This window comes from Ixodes scapularis, unplaced genomic scaffold (genome assembly GCF_016920785.2).
Source record: "Ixodes scapularis isolate PalLabHiFi unplaced genomic scaffold, ASM1692078v2 PGA_scaffold7__128_contigs__length_106722199, whole genome shotgun sequence".
Lineage (NCBI taxonomy): Eukaryota > Metazoa > Arthropoda > Arachnida > Ixodida > Ixodidae > Ixodes > Ixodes scapularis.
Window position 1 is genome coordinate 86,156,314 of NW_024609882.1, and position 13,062 is coordinate 86,169,375.

Consider the following 13,062-nt stretch of genomic DNA (forward strand, 5'->3'; position numbering starts at 1 on the left):
AATGTTACAGAGCAAGCAAGCAAGCACGCCCGAAATATCAACGTAGAACGCTGGTTAGAGCACTGCGAATCATTTGAGAAGAGCACGCAGCTCAACAAAGTAGGGAACACCTTCAACGCCATGTTTGGCAAGGGAAAACAGGGGCACACGATTCCCTGCCTTGCCTTACTGGCCGATAAGGTGATGAAGGAAATCTTAGAAGAACTGGGTTCAGTATTCTTCCCGCAGCCTTCGAGCCCACCCAACCAGACTATTTACTGACCCGGTCCATCGGACGGTCCGGCAGACGAAGATATGCCCCTGACAATCGGGGAGCTAGACGCCGGCATCACCCAAACCAATGCCAAGAGCGCTCCGGGGCAGGACGGCGTCACTACGAACATGCTAAGAAACTCCCCACAAGAAGCGAAGGAGGCGACGCTGCAATGGTTTAACGATATCTGGGTAACGAGTAAAATTCCGGACAAACGGAAAATCTCTTGTGTCTCACCGATCCCGAAAGCGGGTAAGCCACCGACAGACCCGAAGAACGTAAGACCTATATCACGTCTATAATGGGCAGGCTCATAGAACGAGTAGTCCTAGCTCGCATTCAGTGGCTTGCCGAGACGAAAGGAATGTTTCACCCAGCACAAACCGGTTTCCGAAAAAACCTGGGGACACACCACAGTCTAGCGCTCATCCACAAAGGTGTCACCGACTACCATCCGCGCCGCAAACAAATGCGAGTCCTCCTGACGGTGGACGTACGAAAGGCTTTCGACACTGTTCCACACGGGGCAGTGATCGACGCGTTGAGGAACCAAGGGATATGCGGCAAACCGCTAAATTATGTGAAATCTTTTTTGCAGAACCGGCGATTCACGATTAAGGCTGGCATAAACGACGAGGAAAGTCAGACAGAACCCAACGGTATAGGCGTCCCGCAAGGAGCGGTATTATCGCCAACGCTATTTCACATCGTAATGGCCCTACTGCTGTGGAAATTACACGATATACCACAGCTGAAGGCAATAATATACGCGATCGACATCACCGTATGGACAAACACAGGAGGATCCAACGAACAAAAACAAACAATACAGAAGGGACTTGACACCATCTGCGACTACCTGAAAAAGGTCTGACTGGAGCCATCACCAGAAAAAACGAAATACACAATTTTCGAAAACGACTATCAGAGGATTGACCTAGATTTCGCGTTTTACGGACAACGGATCGACAAGGAAGCAGAAGTCAAGCTGCTTGGTGTCCACTTCGGAAACGGCACGCACGTAGCAAACAATTGGCTAAACACTATCACACGAACGTGGAAACAAGGCTTGCAGCTTATCCGGCGCATATCCCACAGAATGGGTGGAGCGGGAGAGAAAACCGCCAAGACTCTCGTACAGTCAGTCCTCGTATCCAAGATAATGTACGGTGTTCGGTTCTACAAGCTCACGCACCGACACAAGAAAAAGCTTGACTCGTTGTACAACGATGCACGGAGAGCCATCCTTGGACAGCCAAGATTTTCCAACGTTGAAGCAACTAAGCAGTGCGTACAGCTCACCGGTTCGAGACTAGAGCTCGAGAAACAAGTCGCCACACACAACGCTCGACTAAGACGCACAGAGCACGGCAGAAAGATAGCCAAGCTTCTCAACCTAAAGGGTAAGAATGATGCAGGGGACATCCCACCATCCGCACCCCCATGAGACCTCATCGACCTCACACAGTCCCAGCCAATCCCGCGCAACATGGACGCGCAGAAACACGCTAAACGAAGGGAGCACTACGCCCGAAAACACGCAGTCGAGTTCGAACTTTACTGGCGGACCCATCCATCACTGTCACGTACACTGACGCGGCAATGAAAATAGCCGGCCCAGAGACTGCCACGACAGCCGCCGCCATCTTCTATTCTACAGACAACCCAATGGGGACATCGATCTCGACCACAATCCAACCACGAGGAACCTATAGTCTCCCGAACTCGCCGAAGCCAAGGGAGTGCTCTTCGCGATAGAGAGCCACTTAAGACGCCTAGAGGTGACACAAAGACAGCACGACGCAGATCAACTATACATATTTACGGACTCGCAGCACGTCACCCAAGAATGCAAAAGACACGGAGCCACCACATGCAGAACCATCAAACGCATTTCCCACACGGCTATGCACCTATTCCTTGTACACCAAACAAAGGTCTGCATCCGATGGATCCCGGGACACACGACCATCCACGGCAACGAGGCGGCGCATGACGCGGCCGCGAGGGAGCTAAGCAGTCCTCACCCCTCGCGTGTCGACGGAGAATCCGACCCCTCATCGACTAACAGTGAAACTGTCGATACAACATACGACCCGGTTGAAGCTCTGCGAATGCACAAAAAAGAATGGAAGCACCGACTAAAAGGATCCTGGAACCCAAACCAAATCCCATTCCACCGAACCACTTCAAACGCGAGGAAATGGTGATATTACGACGAATTCGTACGGGTGGCGCAACAACACCGTATGTGACTCAAAAATTCGAGACCATCAAGAAAAGCAAGCTGAACCCTGATTACGAACCCCCCGACCATAGATGTCAACTATGCAAAGGAGACGGCACACTCTCAAAACTTTACCACCTGATTTAGGAATGTGAGGCCCTCGCCACACACAGAAGCGATGCTTGGGCCCACCTAGGCCAAGACACTCCTACTTCCTACGAGGAGTGGATCAGACCGTTTGGCGACTCTGAAAGACGAGTCAGAATCTTACGGACACTGCTCGATTATACGATGTCGAGTAACCTAAGTTAGGACATTTAGAAGGGAACAGTCCCGAGAAAGAAGTCACGCGCAAATGCGACCACTTCTCTTTTTAAACGTTAAACATTAAACAAACATTAAACGTTTTACACATGCATTATATTTTTTCCTCATTTTATTTTACTCAAATAGCTGAACCCGCAATTTTTTGCCTCTTTTCTTAGATTTTATGTGGAATCTAGAGGCCTTAAATACATCTTTAAGAATAATATGTAAAAACATTGACAAGTATACAAAACTTTCAGGTCTAAATTAAAATTGTACAAAAGTAAAATTTGTAAGCACTCGATTAGGTGTTAAAACGAGAGGCTGGTTCCCAAATCTGGGATGAGGACGATTCGTCACATGCGCACTCGTCACAGGACGATTGGTCACAGGACCATTCGTCACAGCGGAACATTCGTCATAGGATGATTCGTCCACCAGACGATTGGTCACAGACTCACAGCGAGTGTTCCGGGAATGATATTAGTTTTTAAACCGTAATTTTAAGCAACTGACTATTTTCGCTGAACTGCAGTAACAATAATATCAAGCTATTGTTCATTGTATGTTTGGCAGTACACACATTTGAACTCAAAGACCAACGTATGTATAATTGCATAGGACGGGCGAAATTGTCCGTTCAGTCCGTTGTGCATTGGAGCATGAAATGCTTGGATCAGGCGTTCCGAAATACATGTTCGGAAGACGGAAGACTTGATAGAACAATTTAATTGGAGAGAATCAAAAGGCAAGGTTTCGCGCAAGCGCCCTCAGGCACTCGATGCGGCGGGTGCTGCTGTAGTTTTCGACGATAAATCTGATGCACTTGCTACAGTCCGCGTGCTTTTTTGAGACTTTTGTTATTAACGTCGTCCCGCCTTGAGCCTGGGCAATCTTCATCTCGGTCAGAGACTGCTCCTTCTTCAGGCAGTCCAAGAAGAACCAGAGGTTTGGCGCTGTAGAGCCCACGTTCCTCTCAAGAGAAAAAAAAAATCAAAACGACGTTATATATTTAAAAAGTGTAAACTTTAGGACGTAGGAGAGGAATAGCACATTGAAATTAGCACTACGTGTGCCCGGTTCGTCTCCCTGTTCTCTGTATTCTTTGTGATGTTTCCATTTTGCCGCCAATGTTATGAAGGTTGTACAAAATTGAACCAGCTGGTACACACAAGGTTATCAATATAATTTCCCCCGCCCCAACAACTTCAGTATGCATAACCCTAAAAAAGACAATTTAGAGCCCATATTTCGATGCAAACAGCATATCATGCTTTCGCTTCTGTCCTCGTTTGTTAATGTGGTAATTAGCATTATGTACGCATGACGAGTCTCATTATTATTCAATAACCATTCTCACATATACATTTAGCTGGTGCGTAACACCCACTTGCCCAACCTTAGAAAACTTACCTGGAAACCTCTGTGCCACGCCTCGACGCTGTGATTCGTTCTTGGCATATCCTCCAAAGGCGACTCTCTGACGGACCACACCTCCGGCGGAAAGAGTGCGGAGCACAGGCCATTCCGTCGGGGTCTGCCGACGCAGGTGTCCTCAAAATAGTTCGCCACTGGAACTGCCTCCACCGGGATTACCTCCAATAAAACTTGAAAGTCTTCTGGGATTTCAGCGGTCGGCAGAAATGCCAGCGATGGGAACATCCTCATCTGAAAAATGAAAAGAAGAATATTGCTGTATTGGGATTCACATAAAAGAGCCCTCATATCATATTCATAGAAGTTCAGGTCACTCACCAGCACTGCAAAGTCCTCTTGTGTGTTGTATGTACTCTGCAGGCCGGAAGCGCAGACCCTTCGGTACACCGACTGGCTCAGGTGGAAAAAAACACCCTTGAATCCTGGCGCTAGGTATAAGATCTTGGACGGCATTCATAGCCGCGATCTCAAAGTCCGAGTACACGACTTCAATGCTGTGGCGACCCATGGCGTTGAGAAGAGCAGAAAAAAACCTAGCAAAAGTAAAAAAAAAAAAGTTTCCGTCACAAAATTATTTCCTACCGCAACCATTTGCTCACTCCAGACAGGAAAACTGCTGTAGGAGAAACGAAACCACTGGTGATGCTGCAAAAATACGAGTAATTACATTCTGTAAGTGTCTTCTGATTTACTAGGTAGCAGACCGTATGCCATTGGCATTACCACTCCATGAAGTACAGCGTGCACTGTATAAAGCTGGTAGAATAGAGGTGGCGTCACCTTGAAGGTCCCGTGTACTAGCAACACGGTAGACTGAGCCAAGTGGTGCAAGTTCTTCTCGGTTGCGAAGATGAGGATTCTTGCTGAGCCGCCATCTCCACTATCATGCAGGAGAAAGGACTCGCCTTTGCTTGTCATCTGCAATGAGATGCAAAAAGCATTAAGAAAAATCCATACCGCCATCAATCACCAGGTCATTACCTTCAACTCCACGGGGACTCTGATGTCTCCTCTGGTGGACGGAATACTGTAGCTGAATGTCCCGCTCTGCCTTTGCTTCCGTATGACTCGCCGCAGGGACGATGGGGCAGGCATCTGAGAAGCGGTGTCGTCACTGACAACAGATGCAGCGTCTAAAAGAATTTGGTGTGGAGTTTCGCGGCTCCCCGCTGTGACGAAAAAAAAAATTGTTAAGAAACCTAATTTTTTTATACTAAATGTAGAAACGTTTAGCACAAACCTGCTTTTTCTTTTATCCGATGACGGGTCCTGAGCAGGTTGAGTTCCGTTGGTTCTCTAGCGTGCGTGTGGCTGCTTGGAATGGCAATGATTCGACTGGCATCCGAATCTGTTGACATTTTCGCCTTGCATTCACCTCTCCTGCGACATATCCAGTAGCACGTTGACTCGTTCTTTCTGCTGCATGTATACGAAAACCAGTCATGAAGGAGCTTCGCTCCACCTCTCTCCGTAGCTATCACTTCCATTTTGAGGAGTGAAGCCAGAGACCCAAACAGTCGTTCTTATATTATCCCAGCATTCCATATTTGGGAACCAACCCGGAACTATTAGGTTTGTTTCACATCTTTCACCTCGATAAGCTTAGCTGACCTCGATAAGCTTAGCTAGCGACCACAGCCCGATGAGCTGACTGACCTTCGGGAGGTTGACTCAAATAGGGGACGAACTAGTAGTTACAGTATAACGGGTTGCCCAATTGACGAATCGTCACAGCGGAAAGATGTGAAACAAACATAATAGTTCCGGGTTGGTTCCCAAATATGGAATGCTGGGGTAATATAAGAACGACTTTTTGGGTCTCTGGCTTCACTTCTCAAAATGGAAGTGATAGCTACGGAGAGAGGTGGAGCGAAGCTCCTTCATGACGGGTTTTCGTATACATGCAGCAGAAAAAACGAGTCAACGTGCTACTGGATATGTCGCAGGAGAGGTGAATGCAAGGCGAAAATGTCAACAGATCCGGATGCCAGTCGAATCATTGCCATTTCAAGCAGCCACACGCACGCGGGAGACCCAACGGAACTCGACCTGCTCAGGACCCGTCATCGGATAAAAGAAAAAGCAGGTTTGTGCCGAAACGTTTCTACATTTGGTATAAAAAAATTATGTTTCTTAACAATTTTGTTTTCGCCACAGTGGGGAGCCGCGAAACTCCACGCCAAATTCTTTCAGACGCTGCATCTGCCGTCAGTGACGACACCGCTTCTCAGATGCCTGCCCTGTCGTCCCTGCGGCGAGTCATACGGAAGCAAAGGCAGCGCGCGACATTCAGCTACAGTATTCCGTCCACCAGAGGAGACATCAGAGTCCCCGTGGAGTTCAAGGTAATGACCTGGTGATCGATGGCGGAATGGATGTTTCTTAATGCTTTTTGCATCTCATTGCAGATGACAAGCAAAGGCGAGTCCTTTCTCCTGCATGATAGTGGAGATGGCGACTCAGCAAGAATCCTCATCTTCGCAACCGAGAAGAACTTGCACCACTTGGCTCAGTCTACCGTGTTGCTAGTAGACGGGACCTTCAAGGTGACGCCATCTCTATTCTACCAGCTTTATACAGTGCACGCTGTACTTCATGGAGTGGTAATGCCAATGGCATACGGGCTGCTACCTAGCAAGTCAGACGACACTTACACAAGGTAATTACTTGTATTTTTGCAGCATCACCAGTGGTTTCGTTTCTCCTAGAGCAGTTTTCCTGTCTAGAGTGAGCAAATGCTTGCGGTAGGATATAATTACTTAAAATAATTTTGTGACGGACACTTTTTTTTTATACTTTTGCTGGGTTTTTTGCTGCTCTTCTCAACGCCATGGGTCGCCACAGCATTGAAGTCGTGTACTCGGACTTTGAGATCGCGGCTATGAATGCCGTCCGAGATCTTGTACCTAGCGCCAGGATTCAAGGGTGTTTTTTCCATCTGAGCCAGTCGGTGTACCGGAGGGTCTGCGCTTCCGGCCTGCAGAGTACATACAACACACAAGAGGACTTTGCAGTGCTGGTGAGTGACCTGAACGTCTATGAATATGATATGAGAGCTCTTTTATGTCAATCCCAATACAGCAATATTCTTCTTTTCATTCTTCAAATGAGGATGTTCCCATCGCTGGCATTTCTCCCGACCGCTGAAGTCCCAGAAGCCTTTCAAGATTTATTGAATGTAATCTTGGTGGAGGCAGTTCCAGTGGCGAACTATTTTGAGGACACCTACGTCGGCAGACCCCGAGGGAATGGCCTGTGCTCCGCACTCTTTCCGCCGGAGGTGTGGTCCGTCAGAGAGTCGACTTTGGAGGACATGCCAACAACAAATAAGAGCGTCGAGGCGTGGCAAAGAGGTTTCCAGGTAAGTTTTCTAAGGTTGGGCAAGTGGGTGTTACGCACCAGCTAAATGTATATGTGAGAATGGTTATTGAATAATAATGAGACTCGTCATGCGTACATAATGCTAATTACCACATTGACAAACGAGGACAGAAGCGAAAGCATGATATGCTGTTCGCATCGGAGTATGGGTTCTAAATTGTCTTTTTTAGGGTTATGCATACTGAAGTTGTTGTGGCGGGGGAAATTATATTGATAACCTTGTGTGTACCAGCTGGTTCAATTTTGTACAACCTTCATAACATTGGCGGCAAAATGGAAACATCACAAAGAATACAGAGAACAGGGAGACGAACCGGGCACACGTAGTGCTAATTTCAATGTGCTATTCCTCTCCTACGTCCTAAAGTTTACACTTTTTAAATATATAACGTCGTTTTGATTTTTTTTTTTCTCTTGAGAGGAACGTGGGCTCTACAGCGCCAAACCTCTGGTTCTTCTTGGACTGCCTGAAGAAGGAGCAGTCTCTGACCGAGATGAAGATTGCCCAGGCTGAAGGCGGGACGACGTTAATAACAAGAGTCTCAAAAAAGCACGCGGACTGTAGCAAGTGCATCAGATTTATCGTCGAAAACTACAGCAGCACCCGCCGCATCGAGTGCCTGAGGGCGCTTGCGCGAAACCTTGCCTTTTGATTCTCTCCAATTAAATTGTTCTATCAAGTCTTCCGTCTTCCGAACATGTATTTCGGAACGCCTGATCCAAGCATTTCATGCTCCAATGCACAACGGACTGAACGGACAATTTCGCCCGTCCTATGCAATTATACATACGTTGGTCTTTGAGTTCAAATGTGTGTACTGCCAAACATACAATGAACAATAGCTTGATATTATTGTTACTGCAGTTCAGCGAAAATAGTCAGTTGCTTAAAATTACGGTTTAAAAACTAATACCATTCCCGGAACACTCGCTGTGAGTCTGTGACCAATCGTCTGGTGGACGAATCATCCTATGACGAATGTTCCGCTGTGACGAATGGTCCTGTGACCAATCGTCCTGTGACGAGTGCGCATGTGACGAATCGGCCTCATCCTCCCAAATCTGCACTGGGCTTCTAGTCCTATGACTCTGAACCAGGAGTGAAAAAGCATTCTGAATCGTAGGTAAAGATTTTTTTTTCTGTATAAACGAAATAACAGGAAAGATGCATACACTCTGATAAAATTACGGCATATAAATGTTAAAGGAAAACGAAGTTTTAGTTTCTAAAACCTGCTTCAGCGCTTAAAATAAAAAAAAAAAAAAATCACATTTTGTATTTGGAAGAATAGCGGCACTGAGTAGACCGTACCGAAAGGCCAGCAGTGTCGCAAATGTTTATAAAATACACACAATATACACGCACATATATACGTAGCGCTTTTAAACATTAATAGTACTGCAGTAAGCTTAAAAACGACAACTTAGCGTCGACCGCGTCAACGCTTCCCGGATAAAAAAAAAACTTGCTTTTTTATGTGTTTTAATGTTTTAGCACTCGTACGTCACATACGCCCGAAAGCTCGCAAAAAAAGTTTAAAGAAAGAAGTTGAGAATGATCCTACGTTGTTAAGAGTATATTCGCAATTCGGCGGTCTGATATGGTGACTATAAACGACTCGCGATTCCTCTAAAGCCGAAGGGCGGACAGGCACTAACGACACACTGAACGATTATGCAACTCGTGAGAGAGGGTTGCGAGGATTATCCTAAACCACATTTGGGAGCCACGGTTGGACGAAGGGATCTAGAGCGGCTCAGAATGATCGGATGCCAACGCGGGCTCTCAGTGGGGTCATTGGCACGCTTATATGACGGGAAAGTCCACGACACGACCGGCATCGCGCTGCCGAGCTGACCGAGATATCCTGACGCTTGGGAACACCCAGAGGGCGCCTCCGCCTACAACAAAAGTTTACAAGAGAAATAAGGAGGATTTTTTTTTTTGGAGGAGAAGGGAATTGAATGCGCCACTTTTCCCAGAAACAGGTGCTTCAACCGAGTCTGCTTGCGACGACCGTGGTCTATAAAGTACCATTGGTTTAAAAATTATTGCTGACAATGATAGCACGAACGGAAGTAACGAGAATAAAAGAAACGCGGTGGCATAACGACAGCGCTGTAGCTGCCGACGGATTTCGTTTGCGCGTCGTCCGCTTTCTTTTTCCGGCCGGCTACACTCCCCGACGCAGAGCCGTTTATACTGAGAGAGTTTGGCCGATGGGCGGAGCTTGTTGGCCGCTAGAACCAGCGGATTTCGCGATAACACAATATGGTGTTACTTCTTTGTCTTGTTCATTCCTGTGAAATCGCGTAGAGTTCCTATGAGGCAGATCCACAATATGGCGGACGGAAGTAGTCATCCCCCGGTTGTCAGACTACGCTGCTGTGGTTGTCAGACTGCCAAAATCTCCTTAAGAAGGCCAAACTCTCTCAGTATAAACGGCTCTGCCCGACGCTGCTTCGAACGCCATCTATCAATACGTGCGCCAAACGCCCATAATGCCCATAATGCAGCGCGCGCAGCCACGTGCGGCGTGACGTCTGAAGTCATACGTGCCTGTGACGTCATGAGCCTAACAAACAGCTAAATATGACGGGAAAAGTTTACCGCTAAGTTTAGCGAAATGTTTTCCTGCTAAATTTAGCCAAAACTTTTCCCGCTTTTTTAGCAGACAATTCTCGTGACAAATTTAGCAGAAAATTTTCCCGAAAAGAGCCTCTCAAGACTCGGCGGGTTTCAGTCGCGCTCACTCTTTTTTCTGTGGTCGAGAAACGCTCGAGCTATGTGTACCAAATATATCCGAGTCTTCGGTCAACAAATCCGCACATTCAAAATTAAATATAAAAGAAGATTCGAAAGCAGTTTTGTGGCCTCCTTAAAACTCCAAATACGTTGATCAAAAAAGTTTTTGACGACCCGACCAATGAAATTTATCTAATGGAAATGATTTAGCATTCGCTCTTTCTCATCTTCTTTTGACCCTTTTCCATTCGTTTAGCACACCTAGCATACGTTTATCGCCGCTTTCCTTTCGCGTATTATCCATTTCATTAGTTCATGACCCCTTTCGAATCGTTCATGACCCGTTATTCATCTTTTGTCACTCGCTTTAGCACTCTTGGAAAGTACCAAATCCATTGCCAGAGCAGCGGCTGGGCTGGGCCTTGTTCCAAAGCGGCGCCGCGCAGGCTCTTCTATGGCTCCGCGCTAGCTGTGCGACGCTCGCATCGGTCAGAAGCGCTGACGTCAGCACGCGTTACCCTCTCTTTCTCGCCGCTGCCGTGGTAATACATTGAATCTAGAAACACGATACCTCCTTACCACCCCCCTCTCCTCGCGACAGCATTCATGGTGCTGACAAACGGACGCACCGACTGACACCAGCGGATTTTTGTGAAAACGAGCGTTATAATGTTCATGCATTAAAACAATTTTGCACAGATTACAGGAAGTACATGTAGACGTCATTCTTAATTTTGCGACGTTCCGCAAGCTGGAAGACGCGGTGACGTCGCACGACGTACCAACGTTGCAAAGGACGTGGGGCCGCTGCTTCGGAAGTGTCGTTCGTGCTACCGGCCAATGGATCTTCAGACGCAGAACATAAAGCGGAAGCGATATAACAGCGAAATAGTCGCACGACAAACGCTGCCCCGAGATGCGTGGTCGTCGTCGCCTGCTTCACACTCCGGAAAAGCAGAAAAAATGTAGCGCGATCGATTGTAGCCGCCTGACTTCCGGCCGTAAGTTCCAGTGCTCGTATTTCGGTTTCAGTTTTGAGCAGTTGAGTTTTGTGGCTTTATCAAACATCTACGTGATTCTCCAGCTAAATTTGTATTGGGTAATCTTCAGACACCATATTAAATCGCATGGCAAAAAAATGTCAAACAAAAACTGTGTATGTGTGTGTGTGGGGGGGGGGGACGTTTTTGTGGATGAGAATATCTAAGAACGAACCGCGACGCAAGAAACGTGAGCATCATAAACTAAGCTCCGCAGTTCTTCAGTCGTCAACGAGCGTGGCCGAGTTCCTCCTGAAAGCGCGATGGCTCATGGATTGCCGAGCTGCCCACTTACCTCGCGGTCGACGACGACAGTCTTCTCCTTGAGTTTTTCCTGGCTGTCCATGGACCAGCCGTCCTGCAGACCTGCCCGCCTGGATTCGGCGTACGAGTGGCGCCTCCTGTCGTTCAGGGAATCCTTGATTACGAAATCAACTTCCGCCGGAACTGCCCCTGTAGGCTGAGAACGAACAAGAAAAATTTATCGAGTTATTATTAGGGCTTGGCGTCGATCAAACATGTTAACGCGATTCGACGCTGCTCTTCATGTGATTTATAAATCGACTAATTCAATGCGTTGAACTTCTGGGCTCCGATCCACTTCTGGTCCCACCACCATCGACGCTTCGATCCAACGGACTCAATCAAGCAGTGACGAAAGAGCATCGCTACTGTGCTTTTTTTTTAACGTTTTTTTTTTTTTACAGATTATACCAATCACGCAAAGTAAAGTCGCCGTTGTCCCGCGTTTTAGTTTGTGCGTATTTAGTTCGGTCAGTGATAGCTTAGCCTTTGTAATGTGCAGGCATACCTCCTTGACGATACAGTTTTGTCGCTAGTTGATTGGTTTTATCGTATCGGTTACGTCGGCTACCGATGGGAGCTGGAGCGAGACAAAGTATAGCGGAATATGGGAAAAAAACAATAAAGAATATATGTTTTCATTTTGACTACTTTTAAACGTAGATTTTTTTTTTGTCAGCCTGTTTTAATTTTTTTTTTTTTTTACTTTTGACTGCAACGGCCAGCTATAAAGTTTGGCTTTCACTGCCCGGCTCTAATGACCGGCTACAGCGGCGGGCTGTAGTGGCCGGCTGAAACAGCCGCCTGCAACGACACCGAAACGACGTACGCACATAAGGAACAATATAAAAAGACCACTCCCCCGGTAGACCGCTGCACGAAGACCTATCGTACATTCAGTGCTTACGAGTTATGGTTAGTAGGATAAAGCTTGTATACACTTTGCAACATCATTAATGGCGATGTGTACAAGGTCCTTTAAATCTTGGTTATCTGCCGTCCAGAAAAAAAGAAAAAAAGCAGTGGAAACCAGTTTTAGAAAAGGGAGCCCTTTTTGCATCCTTGCCTTAGGTTTATATGAAACCTAAATTTCAGTTATCGCGCTTTGTAGCCACTCGGCAAGCTCAATGTGAACTCATCAAACCTTTCCCTATTTCCCATGAATTGCCGGAAGGACTCTGATCATTGATACGTTCCCGCGCTCAACGGTTTTCTACGGAAATAATTGATTGAATTTAAGACACAGAACGCTCGTGATCGGAAGGCGACAAGAAATAAGCCCAGTTCAAACTTACGTTGGATATGCGTTAACTATGGCGTAACACAAGATAGTCTGCTATTTTCCACGTGGGTGCTCAGAACACCACCC